The sequence below is a fragment of the Delphinapterus leucas genome, chromosome 2 (genome assembly GCF_059928025.1).
Source record: "Delphinapterus leucas isolate spDelLeu-1000000601 "Yukka" chromosome 2, BTC_Dleu_Yukka2, whole genome shotgun sequence".
NCBI lineage: Eukaryota > Metazoa > Chordata > Mammalia > Artiodactyla > Monodontidae > Delphinapterus > Delphinapterus leucas.
Window position 1 is genome coordinate 86,240,151 of NC_143130.1, and position 20,129 is coordinate 86,260,279.

The following is a 20,129-nucleotide window of genomic DNA, read 5'->3' on the forward strand; positions in this document are numbered from 1 at the left end:
CTCCCAGCTAGCCGTGGTGCACTAACCCCTTCAGGCTGTGTTCACGCCGCCAACACCAGTCCTCTCCCTGTGCTCCGACCAAAACCCGAGCCTCAGCTTGCAGCCCCGCCCGCCCTGGCGGGTGAGCAGACAAGCCTCTCGGGCTGGTGAGTGTCGGTCGGCACCGATCCTCTGTGCGGGAATCTCCCCGCTTTGCCCTCCGCACCCCTGTTGCTGCACTCTCTTCCACGGCTCTGAAGCTCCCCCTCTCCGCCACCCGCCGTCTCCGCCCACGAAGGGGCTTCCTAGTGTGTGGAAACCTTTCCTCCTTCACGGCTCCCTCCCACTGGTGCAGATCCCATCTCTATTCTTTTGTCTCTAGTTTTTCTTTTTTTCTTTTGCCCTACCCAGGTACGTGGGGAGTTTCTTGCCTTTTGGGAGGTCTGAGGTCTTCTGCCAGCGTTCAGTAGGTGTTTTGTAGGAGTCGTTCCACGTGTAGATGTATTTCTGTTGTATCTGTGGGGAGGAAGGTGATCTCCGAGTCTTACTCTTCCGCCATCTTCCCCTCGTCACCCCGGGAAATACAAATTTAAACTACAAAAAGGCATCACCTCACAATACTCTGGATGGCCATCAGGAAAAAATGTCTGCAAACAATAAATGCTGAATGGGTTTCCGAGAATGGATACACCCCTATGCTGTTGCTGGGATGTAAACTGGTAACAGCCACTAATCAGAACAGAATGAATGCCTTTAAAAGTTAACAATTGAGCTACTATGTGATCCTGCCAAACCACTAATGGGCCTGTAACCCGAGAACACCAGAATTCAGAAAGACACAGGTAACCAAATGTGCTCTTCGGCGATACTTACAATAGCCAGATATGGATGCAATCAAAATGTCCAAGTACAGATGAACGGACAAAGAAGTGGTACATGTACACAATCGAATATTAGCCATGGAAAAGATGAAACAATGCCTTTTACAGCACCACTGATGAACCTAGGGGTAATCATACTACGTAAAGTAAGTCACAAAAAGAAAGACAAATATCCGATGATATCATTTACTAGTGTTATCTAAAAATTGATACCCATGAACATATTTCCACTGAGAAAGACCCATACAGACTTTGAAAAAGATGAAAGGAATGTAAAAATTAGGATGTTGGGGTTAACATGCATTTAATAATTCATATAAAATATATAATCAAGAAGGACCTACTGGATGCCAAGGGAGGTCTACTCAACTCTCTCTAATAACCAACATGGGAAATAATCTAAACCTGTTTAGATATATGTATACATATGAATGAACCAGATTCTGTACACCTAGAACAAATACAACATTGTAATCAAATTTACTCTGATAAGAAATAAAAAGTAAATTCAACAAGAAGTAATGTGACACAAGATTTTGGGTATTTGTCCTGGCACTTTACACTCCAATTTACAACCTAGGAAGAGGAATTCCACTAAGCCTCTGTTTTCCCTAGCAATCAAGTTGAGTATGGATAAATTCCGCTGCCTTGTTGCCCTTTCCTGCAACTGCAACTTTAAAAACAATGCTTATGGGTACTTAATATTCACAAGGGCTGTTGGGCTGTAAATGACACCCACAATCAGGAAATGTCCAGGGGTAGGTAAGCAAAATAAATTCCAAAGGAACAGACTTTCAAGATCCTATGTCAATAGGTAAATTTTACACTGTTTAAAAGAAAAGCATTTGAAAAGATGCTCTAATTCCTGTATTATTAGCGTCATGGAAATCAAAACTACAATGAGGGATCACTTCACATGAGTAAGAATACCCATCATCGAAAAGTCTACAAACAATAAATGCTTGAGAGGTTGTAGAAAAAAGGGAACCCTCCTACGCTGTTTTTGGGATCTAACGTGGTAACAGCCACTATAAATAACACTGTGGAGGTGCCTTTACAAGGTAAAATTAGAGGTAGCATATGATCCAGCAGTCCCACTCCCAGGTGTATAACAGGAGAAAACCAGAATTGGAAAACACACATGCACCCATATGTGTACCGCAGCACAATTTACAATGTCTAAGACGTGGAAGCAACCCAAATATCCATCAGCAGATGGATGGATAAAGAAGTGGTACATGTTCACAGTGAAATATTACTCAGAAATGAAAAAGAATGAGGGAATGCCATTTGCAGCATCGTGGATAGAATTAGAGATAATCATACTAAGTGAAGTAAGTCAGAAAGAGAAAGTCAAATATTGTATGATACTAATTATATCTGAAATTTAAAAATTGATACCAATGAACTAATTTACAAGAGAGAAACAGGGACTTTCCAGGTTGTCCAATGGTTAAGAATCCGAGCTTCCAATTCAGGGGGCATGGGTTCGATCCCTGGTGTTGGGAGAACTAATATCACGCATGCCTCACAGTACAGCCAAACAAATAAAATAAAAGAGAGAGAAACAGACTCACAGATGTAGAAAACAAACTTATGGTTACCCAATGAGAAAGGTGGGCAGAAGGAATAAATCAGGAGGCTGGGAAAAATATTTACGCACTAATACATATAAAATAGATTATCAACAAGGACCTACTGTATAACAAAGGGAACTCTACTCAACACTCTCTAATAACCTATATGGAAAAAGAATCTGAAGATGAATAGACATATGAATATACATAACTGAACAAGATTCTGTACGCCTACCACACACAGAATATTTTAAATCAACTTTACTTCAATAAAAAAGAAAAATTAAACTAAAACAAAAACAAGAAGTAACAAAACAGAAGATTTTGGGTGTTTGTTCTGTGACAGCCCACACTAATTTACAATCCAGGAGCCCATCTTCCACAGTGGGTCTGGTTACCCAAGTAACCAGTGAGGGGCATGAAGGAAATCCTACCGCCTGTGTCCATTTCCACAACAGCAACTTTAAAACATGTGCTTATGGGCACTTAATATTCACAAGGACTTCCAGGGTGTAAATGACACCTGCCCTTTAACAAATGTCCTGTGGTATCTATCGAACAAAAATTCAAAATAGTCAGACTTTCAAAAAGCCAATGTCAACTGTAACTTTTTCCCATGGTGTTAAAAGAAAAACACACGCAAAGATGCTCAACATCTCGAATTATTAGACACATGCAAATCAAAACCACAACAAGGTATCACCTTGCACAGTCAGAATGGCCATCATCAAAGAGTTTACAAACCATAAATGCTGGAGAGGACATGGAGAAAAGGGAGCCCTCCTATGCTGTTGGTGAGATGTAAGCTGGTAACAGCCACTATAAAGCACAGTATGGAGATGCCTTTAAAAAGTAAAAATAGAGCTACCATATCATCCAGCAGTCCTACTTCTGGGTGTACATCTTCAGAAAGCCAGAATTCAAAAAGACAAATGCACCCAAGCCCAAACATGCACTGCAGCACTATTTACAATAGCCAAGACATGGAGGCAACCAAAATGTCCATCAACAGATGAATGGATAACGAAAAAGTGGTACAGGTACACAATCAAATATCACTCAGAAATGAAAAAGCATGATCATCTCTAGGTCCATTCCAGTTGCTGCAAATGGCATTATTTCATTCTAAGTGAAGTAAGTCAGATAGAAAAAGACAAATATCATATGATATCACTTATAGTGGAGTCGAAAAAGTGATAGAAATGAACAAATTTATGACACAGAAACAAACCGACAGACTTCAGATATCCTTCAGGGAGAAAAAATTTTAAATCTGTTACCAATCATTAAATGTCAACCTGAAAAATGTAAGCAATAAATAACATTGTAAAGGTATTAATTCTCCCCAAATTAACCTATACCAGGCATTAGCAAACTAAACCTGGAGATCACATCCAGCCTAACACCTTCTTTTGTAAATTAAATTTAATGAATGACCCCAAGAAAACCCATAATGAGAAGTCACGTCACACCTCTCAACGTGGCTTTTATTCCAAAGTCTACAAATATGAAATGTTGTTCATGACACGGAGCATGGCGTCCTAGCACACTGTTGGTGGGATTGTAAATTGGTACACCCACTATGAAAAGAATATGGAGGTCCTGAGAAAAGCTAAAAGTAGAACTATCATATTAGCTAACAATTCCACTGCTTGGTGTATGTCCAAAGAAAATGAAGACACCAATTTGACAAGATACATGCATCCCAATGTTCATAGCAGCATTATTTACAATTGTCAACATATGGAAGCAAACTAAATGTCCATCAACAGATGAGTGGATAAAGAAGATGTGGTATGTATACACAATAGACTATTGCTCAGCCATTGAAAAGGATCCAATTCTGCCACTTGCAACAACGTGGATAGACCTAGAATATTTATACCTACTTAAATAAGTTAGAGAAAGACAAATACTCTATGTTCTCACCTCTCTGTAGAATCTAAAATGCAAGAAAAGAATGTATAGAACAAAACAGAAATAGACTCACAGAGAACAAATTAGTGGTTACTGGTGAGGCAAGTGAAGGGGGGAGGGAAATACAGTAGTTTGTTTCTCTAAATCCAATACCCCTATGTATGAAATAAACAAACAAGGATATATAGTACAACACAGGGAAATACAGCCATTATTTTGTAATCACTTTACTGGAGCATGATCTATAAAAATATTCAATCCATATGTTGTACCCCTGAGACCAATGTAATATTGTATATCAACTATACTTCAATTTAAATAATCCATAGCGTGGCTGAATGGATTAAAGAAAGTTCAATTATACTGTGTACAAGAGATTCATGTTAACTTCTCATCCATATATAGCATAAAATTGAATGACTGGAAAAAAAATACTCCATGAAATGATACTTGCCTGACTAGTCTATTATCAGGTAGAAAAGACTTGAAGTCAAACCTCTCAAAGGAAAGAAGGTTATCATATAATGATAAATGGATTAATTCATCAAGAAATCATGACAATTATAAATATGTATGTATCCAGCTTTGGAGCCTCTCAACATATAAAGAATATATTAACCCACGTGAAGGGGAAAATGTGCAGAAATAAAATAATGGTAAGAATCATCGATACCCAACTTTCAACACTGTATAGATCATCCGGACATAATATCAATCAGGAAACACTGAACCTGACCACACACTTGATATCAAATGAACCTAACATACATCTACAGGATATTCCACTCAACAGCAGCAAACTTTCCATTGTTCTGAAGTACACATAGAACATTGCCTAGGGTAGATCCTATGTTAAGGCACAAAACAAGTCTTCAAAAATCCAAGAATATTGAAATCATATCAAGGATCATTTCCAACCACAATGGTATGAAACTGAAATTCAATATTAAAAAGAATAACTGAAAATTAAAGAACACTTAGAAATTGAACAATAAGCTCCTGAATAGCCAATGCATACAGGAATAAATCAAAACGGAAATTTAAAAGAAATCTTAAAGCAAACAAAATTGGAAACACAAAGTACCTAAATATCTGGAATACAGGAACATGACTGCAATTCAAAGAGTTATGTTTACAGTAATAAATGCATATATTTTCAAAGAATTCTTGAGAGGGGATCAAGATGATAGAGTAGGAAGATACTGAGCTCCCCTCCTGCCAAAGACACACCCAAATTACAACAACTTACACGGAAATTATCTCTGAAGACTAGCAGGGAACGTTTTCCACAACTAAAGGTATAAGGAAGGAGAAACCACAAGGCAGGTAGGAGGACTGGAAACACAGTCTAATTGGAACCCACACATGGAGCACAGTGACCCACAGCTGAAAGATATCACAATTGCATAGGTCCTCCACACGGAGGGAAGGGTATGAGCCTGGCATTAGGCTGCTCAGCCCAGGGTTCCTACAGTGGAAGAAAAGAACATAGCAGGTCTGGCTTTGAAAACTTGCAGGGCTTACTTTCAGGAAATCTGGAGACTAAAGGAAACTGAGACTGCTCTCATAGGGCACACACAAATCTCACATGTTCTCAGTCCCTGTGCAGAGCCAATAGAGTGAAAGACACGTGTGCCAGACCCACTTGCTAATCTCGGAGAGCTTCTTGGAAAGGCAAGAGGCAACTGGAACTCCCACTTGGAACTGAGACATTGGCAAGCAACATTTTAGAGTCTTCCCTGGAACTGATTAGAATCAGGGGCCTGCCCCATTTACCACCATGCCCGTAGCACTCCTGCACCAGAAGGCCTCACAACCAGACACACTGGGGGCCTACGCTGTCCGCCTGTGCACCTGGAGCACCACACAGCCACCCATAATGGAGGGCTGCCTTGGCTATCAGCACACCCATGGCAATCAATCACATACTGCAGGGGCTCACAGCCATTTAGGCCAGGGTCCAATACCACCTACCAGCTTGTCTACAGCAGTTGACCCTGCCGTAAGAGAAAGGTGTGTGCAGCCCACACAGGGGACACCCCTGGAGCATGTGGCTCTGATGGCCAGAGGACAATGTGCTGCTGGGCCCTATCAGTCATCTCCTATATAAGGCCACTTCTCTGAGACCCGGGAATGTAACAACCTGAACCTAATGAATAAAGATGCACAGATAATTAGGAAACATAAGGAAATAGAGGAATATGTTACAAATGAAGTAACAAGACACGACATCAGGAAAAGAACTGAATAAAACAGGGATAAGCATTCTACCTGATAAAAAAAAGTGTTCACAGTAATGATTATAAAGATGCTCACCCAAGTCAGGAGAAGAATAGATAGACATAGTGAGAATTTCAACAGAGTAATAACATGTCAAAAAGAACAAAACAGTGAACAACACAATAAAAGAGATTAAAACACACACACACAGACACACACACCACACACACACGTACATGAGAGAAGCCACATTATACTGTATGATACAGAAGAACAGATCAGTGAAATGGAAAACAGAGTAGTGAAAATCACCCAAACTGAATAGCACAAAGTAAAAGCAATTAAGAGTATACGTAAAGGGACCTCTGAGACAACATCAAGAATATTAACATGAGCATTACAGGGGCCCCAGAACGACGAGAAGAGAGAAATGGGCAGATAACTTATTGGAGGATAGAGTAACTGATAACTTTCCTAACCTGGGGAAGGAAACACACATCCAGGTCCAGGAAGAACAGAGTCCCAAACAAGATGAAGACAAACAGGTCCACACCAAGACATATTATAAAGCTCCAAAAATTTAAAAATTTAAAGAGTGATCACAGAGGCAGTGAAATAAAAGGGTCTAGTTATGTTCAAGGTATTCCCGTAAGACTGTCAGATGACTTCTCAGCACAATTTTCAGACTAGGAAAGAATGATAGGATATAATCAATGGGCTAAAAAGAAAAAGTCTACAACAGGAATACTCTACCAGCAAGATTATTATTCAGAATTGCAGGAGAGGGCTTCCCTGATGTCACAGTGGTTGAGAATCTGCCTGCCAATGCAGGGGACATGGGTTCGAGCCCTGATCCAGGAAGATCCCACATGCCACAGAGCAACTAAGCCTGTGTGCAACAACTACTGAGCCTGTGCTCTAGAGCCCACGAGACACAACTACTGAGCCTGCTAGCCACAACTACTGAAGCCTGAGCACCTAGAGCCCATGTTGCACAACAAGAAGAGCCACTGCAATGAGAAGCCCATGCACCACAATGGCCCATGCACCACAACGAAGAGTAGCCTCCACTTGCCACAACTAGAGAAAAGTCCACGCACTGCAATGAAAACCTAATACAGCCAAAAATAAATAAATTTATGGAGGAAAGAAAGAATTGAAGGAGAGATCAAGAGTTTCCCAGACTAGCAAAAGCTAAAAGAGTTCATCACTAATAAACCAGCCTTATATGCAATGTTGAAGGAATTTACTTAAGCTTAAAAGAAGTCTCACTAATTATTGATAGTAACAAGAAAACAAACAAAAGTAAAAATCTCACTGAAAAACCTACACATAGAGTAAGGGTAATAGATCAAACATTTTTTTAGCTTCTGTAAAGAATAAAAGACAATAGTAGTATGTTTTTTTAAAAAAGAGAGGGCCCAAATAAATCAGAAATGAAAGTGATGATGTTACAACAGACACCACAGAAATACAAAGTATCCTAAGATACACACAGGGTAACTCAGGGCTCGGACTGGACAGAGCCCAGTCTCCCTTCCACTGTACATGAGTTACAGGAGCCTCAGGAACTGAGGAGGGGGTCCCTGAGGGGAGGCACAAGATAGAAGATGTTAGGCATTAACCTGACTGTATTTATGTTAAACCTGCCTGAACTACATTCACATGAGATTGTTTTGTCCTGAATGTACATTGGCACCTTTAGTCTGAACTGCAGATCTTTGGCTTCACCACCTCCACTGACAGCATTAGCTTCACCTGCTGTGGACCATCTCCTATAAGATTTCTAGAACCACAAAGCATCGAAGTTTCACAGGACACAGAGTCTGTGAGACTCCACTCAGAGTCTCAACCCCACTCAGAGACGTAGAGTCACAACAGAGACTCCACTCTTGGAGGACATACACAGTAGTGTGCACATCAGGACCCAAGGGAAGGAGCAGTGACCCCATAGGAGACTGAGCAGACCTACCTGCTAGTTTTAGAGGGTCTCCTGCAGAGGCGGGGGGTGACTGGGGCTCACCGTGCGGACAAGGACACCGGCAGCAGAAGTTCTGGGAAGTCCTCCTTAGCATGAGCCCTCCCAGAGTCCGCAGGTAGCCCCACCAAAGAGCCAGGTAGGCCACAGTTCTGGGTCGCCTCAGGCCAAACAACAAACAGAGAGGGAACTCTGCCCCATGCATCAGCAGACAAACGGATTAAAGTTTTATTGAGCTCTGCCCACCAGAGCAACACCCAGCTCTACCCACCACCAGTCCCTCACATCAGGAATGCCGCACAAGCCTCTAAGATAGACTCATCCAGCAGAGAGCAGACAGCAGAAGCAAGAAGAACTATAGTTCTTCAGCCTGTGGATGGAAAACCACAGGCACAGAAAGATAGACAAAATGAAAAGGCAGAGAAATTTGTACCAGATGAAGGAACAAGATAAAACCCCAGAAAAACAACTAAATGAGGTGGAGATAGGCAACCTTCCAGAAAAAGAATTCAGAATAATGATAGTGAAGATGATCCAAGACCTTGGAAAAACAATGGAGGCAAAGATCGAGAAGATGCAAGAAATAGTTAACAAAGACCTAGAAGAATTAAAGAAGAAACAAACAGAGATGAACAATACAATAGCTGAAATGAAAAATACACTAGAAGGGGGCTCCCCTGGTGGCGCAGCAGTTGAGAGTCCACCTGCCGATGCAGGGGACATGGGTTCGTGCCCTGGTCTGGTAAGATCCCACATGCCACGGAGCGGCTGGGCCCGTGAGCCATGGCCGCTGAGCCTGCGCATCCAGAGCCTGTGCTCCACAATGGGAGAGGCCACAAAAGTGAGAGGCCCGTGTACCACAAAAAAAACAAAATACACTAGAAGGAATCAATAGTAGACTAACTGAGGCAGAAGAACGGATAACTGGCCTGGAGACAGAAAGGTGGAATTCACTGCTGCAGAAAAGAATAAAGAAAAAAGAATGAAAAGAAATGAAGACAGCTTAAGAGACCTCTGGGATAACATTAAATGCAACAAATTTTGCATTATAGGGATCCCAGAAGGTGAAGAGAGAGAGAAAGGACCCGAGAAAATATTTGAAGAGATTATAGTCGAAAACTTCCCTAGCATGGGAAAGGAAATAGCAGCCACCCAAGTCCAGAAAGCACAGAGAGTCCCAGGCAGGATAAACCCAAGAAGAAAAATGCCGAGACACATAATAATCAAACTGACAAAAATTAAAGACAAAGAAAAATTATTGAAAGCACAAGGGAAAAATGACAACATACAAGGGAACTCCCATAAGGTTAACAGCTGATTTCTCAGCAGAAACTCTACAAACCAGAAGGGAGCAGGCTGATATATTTAAAGTGATGAAAGGGAAGAACCTACAACCAAAAGAACTCTACCCAGCAAGATCTCATTCAGATTCGATGGAGAAATCAAAAGCTTTACAGACAAGCAAAAGCTAAGAGAACTCAGCACCGCCAAACCAGCTCTACAACAAATGCTAAAGGAACCTATCTAAGTGGGAAACACAACAGAAGAAAAGAATCTACAAAAACAAACACATAACAATTAAGAAAATAGTAATAGGAATATACATATCAATATTTACCTTGAATGTGAATGGATTAAATGCTCCAAACAAAAGACACAGTCTTGCTGAATGGATACAAAAACAAGATCCATATATATGCTGTCTGTAAGAGACCCATTTCAGACCTAGGGAAACATACAGACTGAAAGTGAGGGGATAGAAAAGGATATTCCACGCAAATGAAAATCAAAAGAAAGCTGGAGTAGCAATACTCATATCAGATACAATAGACTTTAAAATAAAGAATGTTACAAGAGACAAGGAAGGACACTACATAATGATCAAGGGATCAATCCAAGAAGAAGACATAACAATTATAAATATATATGTGCCCAACATAGGAGCACCTCAATACATAAGGCAACTGCTAACAGCTATAAAAGAGAAAATAGACAGTAACACAATAATAGCAGGGGACTTTAACACTTTACTTACACCAATGGAGATCATCCAGACAGAAAATTAATAAGGAAACACAAACTTTAAATGACACAATAGACCAAATAGATTTAATTGATATTTATAGGACATTCCATCCAAAAACAGCAGATTACATGTTCTTCTCAACTTCACGCAGAACATTCTCCAGGATAGATCACATCTTGGGTCACAAATAAAGCCTCAGGAAATTTAAGAAAACTGAAATCATATCAAGCATCTGTTCTGACTACAAGGTTATGAGATTAGAAATTAATTACAGGGAAAAAATATGTAAAAAACAGAAACACATGGAGGCTCGACAATACGTCACTAAATAACCAAGACATCACTGAAGAAAGAAAAGAGGAAATCAAAAACAACCTAGAGAAAAATGACAACAAAAACATGATGATCCAAAACCTATGGGATGCAGCAAAAGCAGTCCTAAGAGGGAAGTTTATAGCAATACAAGCCTACCTCAAGAAACCAGAAAACTCTCAAATAAACAATCTAACCTTACACCTAAAGGAATTAGAGAAAGAAGAAAGAAACCCAAAGTTAGTAGAAGGAAAGAAATCATAAAGATCAGAGCAGAAATAAATGAAATAGAAACAAAGAAAACAATAGCAAAGATCAATAAAACTAAAAGCTGGTTCTTTGAGAAGATAAACAAAAATGATCAATCGTTAGCCAGACTCAAGGAAAAGAGAGAGAGGACTCAAATCTATAAAATTAGAAGTGAAAAAGGATAAGTTGCAACAGACACCCCAGAAATACAAAGCATCCTAAGAGACTTCTACAAGCAACTCTATGCCAATAAAATGGACAACCTGGAAGAAATGGACAAATTCTTAGAAAGGTATAACCTTCCAAGACTGAAAGAGGAATAAATAGAAAATATGAATAGACCAATCACAAGTAATGAAATTGAAACTGTGATTAAAAATCTTCCAACAAACAAAAGTCCAGAACCAGATGGCCTCAGAGGTGAATTCTATCAAATATTTAGACAAGAGCTAACACCCAACCTTCTCAAACTCTTCAGAAATTTGCAGGGAAAGGAACACTACCAAACTCATTCTATGAGGCCACCATCACACTGATACCAAAACCAGACAATGATACTACAGAAAAAGAAAATTATTAGAGGCCAATATCACTGATGAACATAGATGTAAAAATCCCCAACAAAATAATAGCAAACAGAATTGAACAACACATTAAAAGGATCATACACCATGATCAGGTGGGGTCTATCCCAGGAATGCAAGGGTTCTTCAATATACACAAGTCAATCAATGTGATACACCATATTAACAAATTGTAGAATAAAAATATCATCTCAATAGAAGCAGGAAAAAAATTTGACAAAATTCAACACCCATTTATGATTAAAAAGTCTCCAGAAAGTGAACAGAGAGGGAATCTACCTCAACATAATAAAGGCCATATATGACAAACCCACAGCAAACATCATTCTCAATGGTGAAAAACTACAAGAATTTCCTCTAAGATCAGGAACAAGACAAGGATGTCCACTCTCACCAGTATTATTCAACATAGTTTTGGAAGTCTTAGACACAGCAATCAGAGAAAAAAAGAAATAAAAGTAATACAAATTGGAAAAGAAGTAAAAGTTTCACTGTTTGCAAATGACATGATACTACACATAGTGAATCTTAAAGATGACACTAGAAAATTACTAGAGCTAATCAATGAATTTGGTAAAGTTGCAGGATACAAAATTAATGCACAGAAATCTCTTGCATTCCTCTACACTAACAATGAAATATCAGAAAGAGAAATTAAGGAAACAATCCCATACACCATTGCAACAAAAAGAATAAAATATGTAGGAATGAACCTACCTAAGGAGGTCAAAGTCCTATACTCAGAAAACTATAAGACACTGCTGAAAGAAATCAAAGATTATATAAACAGATGGGAGTATTAACCATATGCTTGGATTAGAAGAATCAATGTTGTGAAAATGACTATACTACCCAAAGCAATCTACAGATTCAATGCAATCCCTATCAAATTATCAGTGGCATTTTCTACAGAACTAGAACAAAAAAATCTTAAAATTTGTATGGAGACACAAAACACCCCGAATAGCCAAATCAGTCTTGAGGGAAATTAAAAGAGCTGGAGGAATCAGACTTCCTGGCTTCAGACTATACTACAAAGCTACAGTAATCAAGACTATATGGTACTGGCACCAAAACAGAAATATAGATCAATGGAACAGGATAGAAAGCCCAGAGATAAACCTACATACCTATGGCTAACTCATCTATGACAAAGGAGGCAAGGATAAACAATGGAGAAAAGACAGTCTCTTCAGTAAGTGGTGCTGGGAAAACTGGACAGTTACACGTAAAAGAATGAAATTAGAACATCCATAACACCATACACAAAAATAAACTCCAAATAGATTAGAGGTCTAAATGTTAAGACCAGACGCTATTAAACTCTTAGAAGAAAACATAGGCAGAACACTCTGTGACATAAATCACAGCAAGATCCTATTTGACCCACCTCCTAGAGAAATGGAAACAAAAACAAAAATAAACAAATGGGACCTAATGAAACTTAAAAGCTTTTGCACAGCAAAGGAACACATAAAGAAGACGAAAAGACAACCCTCAGAATGGGAGAAAATATTTTCAAATGAAGCAAATGACAAAGGATTAATCTCCAAAATTTACAAGCAGCTCATGTAGCTCAATATCACAAAAACAAACAACCCAATCCAGGAATGGGCAGAAGAACCTAAATAGACATTTCTCCAAAGACGATATACAGGTTGCCAACAAACACATGAAAGGATGCTGAACATCACTAATCATTACAGAAATGTAAATCAAAACTACAGTGAGGTATCACTCACAGCAGTCAGAATGGCAATCATCAAAAATCTACAAAAAATAAATGCTGGAGAGGCATTTATTGGAGAAAAGGGAACACTCTTTCAGTGTTGGTGGGAATGCAAATTGATATAGCCATTAGGGAGAACGGTATGGAGGTTCCTTAAAAAAACTAAAAATAGAAGTACCATACGACCCAGCAATCCAACTCCTGGGCATTTACCCTGAGAGAACCATAATTCAAAAAGAGTTATGTTCAACAATGTTCATTGCAGCTCTATTTACAACAGCCAGGACATGGAAGCAACCTAAGTGTCCATCGACTGATGAATGGATAAAGACGATCTGGCACATATATACAATGGAATATCACTCAGCCATAAAAGGAAACAAAACTGAGTTATTTGTAGTGAGATGGATGGACGTAGAGACTGTCCTACACAGTAAAGTAAGTCAGAAAGAGAAAAACAAATAGCGTGTGCTAACACAGATATATGGAGTCTAAAGAAAAAAAAAGTTTATGAAGAACCTAGGGGCGGGACAGGATTAAGGACACAGACGTACAGAAAGGACTTGAGCACACGGGGAGGGGGAAGGGTAAGCTGGGACAAAGTGAGAGAGTGGCGCGTACATATATACATTACCAAATATAACATCGATAGTTACTGGGAAGAAGCCACATAGCACAGGGAGATCAGCTCAGTGCTTTGTGAACACCTAAAGTGGTGGGATAGAGACAGTGAGAGAGAGATGCAAGAGGGAGGGGATATGGTGGTATATGTAGAGCTGATTCACTTTGTTATACAGCAGAAACTAACACATCATTGTAAAGCAATTATACTCCAATAAAGTTGTAAAATGAAAAAAAAAAACAAAGAAAGCCCAGAGATAAACCTACACACCAATGGTCAATAATCTATGACACAGGAGGCAAGACTATACAATGGAGAAAAGACAGTCTCTTCACTCAGTGGTTCTGGGAAAAATGGGCAGCTAAATGTAAAAGAATGAAATTAGAATACTCCCTAACACCATACAGAAAAATAAATTCAAAATGGATTAGAGACCTTAATGTAAGACCGGACAGTATAAAACTCTTAGAGGAAAAAATAGGAAGAATACTCTGACATAAATCACAGCAAGGTCTTTTTTGATCCACCTCCTAGAGTAATGCAATAAAAAAGAAAAATAAACAAATGGGACCTAATGAAACATAAAAGCTTTTGCAAAGCAAAGGAAAGTAAAAACAAGACGAAAAGACAACCCTCAGAATGGGAGAATATATTTGCAAATGAATCAACAGACAAAGGATTACTCTCCAATAATATATAAACAGTACATGCAGCTCAATATTAAAAAAACCAAACAACCCAATACAAAACTGGCAGAAGATCTAAATAGACATTTATTCCAAGAAGAGAGAGAGATGGCCAAGAAGCACATGAAAAGCTTCTCAACATCACTAATTATTAGAGAAATGCAAATCAAAACTACAATGAGGTATCACCTCACACCTGTTAGAATGGACATCATCAGAAAATCTACAAACAACAAATGCTGGGGAGGGTGTGGAGAAAAGGAACCCTCTTCCACTATTGGTGGGAATGTAAATTGATACAGTCACTATGGAGAACAATATGGAGGTTCCCTAAAAAACTAAAAATAGAATTACCATATGATCCAGCAATCCCACTACTGGGCATATACCCAGAGAAAAACATAAATCAAAAAGACACATTCACCACAATGTTCATTGCAGCACTATTTACAATAGCCAGGTAATGGGAGCAACCTAAATGCACACAGACAGACGAATGGAAAAAGATGTGGTACATATATAAAATGGAATGTTACTCAGCCATAAAAAGGAATGAAATTGGGTCATTTGTAGAGACGTCGATGGACCTAAAGACTGTCATACAGAGTGAAGTAAGACAGAAAGAGAAAAGGAAATATTGTATATTAATGCATATATGTGGAACCAAGAAAAATGGAACAGATGAACTGGTTTGCAGGGCAGAAATAGAGACACAGATGTAGAGAACAAACATATGGACACCAAGGGGGGAAAGCCGTGGGGGGGTAGTGCTGGGATGAATTGGGAGTTTGGGATTGACTTGTATACACCCATATGTATAAAATCGATAACCAGAAAGAACCTGCTGTATAAGAATAATAAAATTAAAAATTAAATAAATAAATAAACATACAAAAAGTAAAACAGAAAAAAAAGTTCTTCCATTCCCATACATGTATTTATATGAATGAATTATTTCCATGCTTCTATCTATAAATACGAAAAAGAGGAATAAAACTTACCTTGAACCAAAAAAGAAAAAAACAGAACCCACCAGTTATAAACAGGAAAACCCTATCAGGGCACTTGCTCCAAAGGTAAAGAATCCTGAAGTTGGTCAGAGGTGGGTAATCATCTCCCATGCAGCCAGCAGCACCCCCGCAAGGAGCGTCCTCATTGCAAAGCTGGGGGACCGTGCTGAGGCATCTCTGAGTAAACGTGAGCTGAGCTCCAGGCCAGCTGCTGCTGAACTGTTCCCACACTTCCCAGGTAAAACACCTGAATGTGTGCAAGGACTTGAAAGCCTAGAGGAAGGGTCGTAGAGCCACACCAGTGACAGCACGCAGGCCGACTTGGTGCCTGCAGGCCAGCCAGGATGGTCCTGGCCCCGGGCGCTCTTCTGGAAGCTTTCCATTTCCCTGCCTGAGATACCCCTCCTGTCCCGGCCCCCACTGCTTTTTTCCTTACTCACCTCTGCCCGGCGAGAAATTCCAACAGCAGATATGGGTGACACATCCTCTTCTTTAGCAGTTGGCAGCTTGGCAACTCCTGCAGAAAGCCCAGCAGAGCCCCACTCACACCGGGCCACCCAAAAAACCGTGGCCCCTCACTCCCTCCCACCAGCCCAGCCCTGACACTGCTGACGGGGCAGAGAATATGGCGTCAGACACAACTGAAGGGGCTCTTGCTGCCTGGAGCGGTGTTTATATTGACCTCAAACCAGGCACACCTGGAGAGGGCTGGCCGACAGTGTCAGGCTGCCCAGGTCAGCCAATCCTCGCCCCTCTGGGGCTCACAGCAGCAGAAAATGGACCTTGATGAAGCAACCAGGTCCAAGGAACAGGTGTGGGCTCCTGAGAGTCAGGATAGACAAGGGGCTGCAGCTCTGGCTTGTTTTCTAATAATTTTATCTGGCCCATGAGTGGGAGACAACTTCAAGAAGACCCTCTCCTAATGAGAGGAACCCAGGAGTCAGGGAGAGGAGAGGTGGTGGGTGGAGACAGAGGCCTGGTGCCCCGGCTGCAGTGGAAGTCTCTGGAAGACCAGGTGGAGGGAGGCTGCACAGAGTGACGCCCAGTGTCACAGACCTGTTGGAGCTGCTGTTTGTTAGTTCAAGTCGTGCTCTGAGGTGCTCTGTGTCAGCCCTGAGCAACAGGTGAGCTGGGGGTGCTCTGCAATGGGGGCTATGTGCACGGTTCCTGTGTGCCCAGTCTTGCTGGGTACCTGCCCAGGTGAGCTCCAAATCGTGGGAGGGGCCTGACAATGAGAGCCCTGTGGGCTACTGGGTACTTGGTAAAGGACGTCAGGTCAGTGAAGCAACTGAGAATATACATCCAGTAGTTCCTAATTCCTACACACTGATGGTCATTCTACCATCCACCGGGACATGGTATTCTGTTTTAGACTTAGATGATGTCTTCTTCTGTATTCCATTAGTCCCAGAGTCACAAGAAATTTTGAAGTAGCGAGGAGTCCAGCCGGTCTTTTTGGCCACCGTCACTGCAGTGTCTGTGGGTTTTTCTATGGTGACAGTGTGATATACGGTTCGCCCGCCAAGGTACAGGTTAGGATTAGGGTACGGGTTAGGGTATGGTTAGGATTAGCGTTAGGGTTATGGTTAGGATTAGCGTTAGGGAATGGATACAGTTTATAGTACCAGTTAGTGTACGACAACGGGTTTGGTTAGAATCCATGTTAGGGTGTGGGTTAGTGTTAGTATATGGGTTAGGATTAGGTTGTGGGTTAGGGGACGGTTTAGGGTTAGGTTTAGCGTTAGGGAAAGGGTACGGATTAGGTCACTGTTTAGGGTACGACAACGGTTTAGGGTACCTGTTAGGGTTAGTGTTACTGTTAGTGTACGTGTTACAATTAGGACTTGGGTAAGTATAAGGTTTAGGGTTAGGGTTAGGGTACGTGTTAGTGTTAGTGTATGGGTTATAATTATGGCACAGCTTAGTGTAAGGTTTAGGGTTAAGGTTAGGGAACGGGTACGGTTTTGGTTACAGTTTAGTGTATGACAACATCAGCCTTAGGGGGTTTATCCAGGCACATTCACCTCTAGTGTATAAAAGAGGAACACCACTGGCAGGAAGGTCTGTTTCCCTGGTTAGCAGAATGGGGAAAGCAGAAATGCTGCCGCCAAATGGCCGTTGCCTGCAACAGCAGCTTTACAACCTGTGCTAATCGGCACTTCATATGCACAAGTACTCGAGGGCTGTAAATGAAACCTACCCTCAAAATGTCTTCAGGGAGGTAATGGCCAAAATATTTCAAAATGTGGCACATATTTCAAGAAAACCATTTGAAGAGGTAAGCTGTACTCACAGTTTGAAGAAAAAAAGGACATGCCTGAAAGCTAAATTTCAAGGCGTTATGAGACACATGCAAATCCAACCACAAAGAGGTATCAGCTCACAGCAGTCAGAATAAAAATTAGTAGAAAAACTACAAACAATAAATGCTGAAGGGGTTATGGAGAAGTGCATACCCTCAACTTTAAATGGGACGTAACCTGGTAAGAGCCATTAATGGAACAGAATGGAGCTGCCTTTACAAGGTAAACAATTGGCTACCATATGATCCAGCAGGCCCACTACTTGGTCTAAAACCGAAGATGACAGAATTGGAAAGACACAGGCAGGCAAATGTGCATTGCAGCAGTATTACAATAGCCAAGACATGGAAGCAACCAAAAAGTCCATCAACAGATGAGTGGACAAAGAAGAACTGGTACATGTACAGACCGAATATTAGCCAAGGAAAAAAATGACACACTGCCATTTGCAACACCATAGATGAGTCTAGAAGTAATCACACAACTTGTCGTAAGTCAGAAAGTGAAAGACACATATACTATGATATCACTTATAGGTTTTACCTAAAAATTGACACCAGTGAAGATATTTCCACAGAGAAAGGCAATCACAGATTTATTAAACAAACTTATGATTCACCAATGGAAAGGTGTGAGGATTGGATACATTAGGATGTCGGGGTTAACAGAGATATACAAACACAGGTGAAGTATATAATCACCAAAGACCTACAGAATACGAAGAGAAGACTACTCAACATTGTGTCATAACCTACATGGGAAAAGGATCCAAAGAACAATAGATATATGTATATGTGTAAAACAACCCCATCTTGCACACCTAGAACAAGCAAAACATTGTAATCACACTTGCTGTGATAAAAAATGAAAATTAAATTTAAAAAACGAAGAAGAAGTAGTGGGATATAAAGTTAAGGGGCTTTTTCCTGGCACATTCCATTCTAATTTACAACCTAGAACACGACTTTCATTAAGGCTCTGTTGCCCTAATAACCAGATTTGTTAAAGGAGAACTGTGCCTCTTTGTGGCCGTTTCACACAGCAGCAGCTCTAAACCCAGCGATAATGGTTACTTGATATTCAAAATAATTCCAGGCCTGTAAATGACACCTGCCCTCTCAACAAATCCGTGGTTACTAAATCGAGCAAAAATCTCAAAAGACGTGCATATTTCAAAACGACAATTTAAAGAGGCATATTTTACGCACATTTTGTATTCTCTTTCTTTTTCTCTCTTTTTATTGTTTAAAAAAAAGGGCAAGGAAAAATGCTCAACATCAGGAATTAATAAAGCCATGCAAATCCAGCCTACAAAAACGTTCACCTCACAGCCGTCAGAATGATCACCAGCAAAAAAGTCTACAACTTATACATGGTGAAGGGGCTTCAGAGAACTGTGTACCCTCTAGCTGCTGGTGGGATGTAACCTGGTAACAGACAGTACTGAAAACAGAATGGAGGTGTGTCTAAAGGTAAAGATTGAGCTACCATGTGATCTGGTAGGATCACTGATGGGCCTATCACCTGAGTAGACCAGAATCAAAGAGACACAGGCTGACAATCCTGCACTGCAGCAACATGTACCATAGCCAAGACTTGGAAGAAACCAAAATGTCCATCAACAGAAAAATGCACCAAGAAGAAGTGGTCCGTGTACACAATGGAATATTAGCCATGGAAAAGCATGGAACAGTGCCATTGGCACCACCATAGAAGGATCTAGAGATAATCACCCAACTTGAAGTAAGAAAGAAACCAAAAGACAGATATCCTATGACATCAATTATAGGTGTTACCTAAAAATTGATACCCATGAAATACTTTCCAAGAGAAGGACACTCATAGATTCAGAAAACCAAATTATGTTTAACCAAATGGAAAGGTGTAAGGAAGGTAAGAATTAGGATATGGGGATTAACAGACATGTACTAATACATATGAAATATATAATCACCAAATACCTATGGAATACCAAGAGAGGTCTACTCAACATTCTGTAATAACCTACATGGGAAAGGATCCAAAGATGAATAGATCGACACATACATAAAATGAA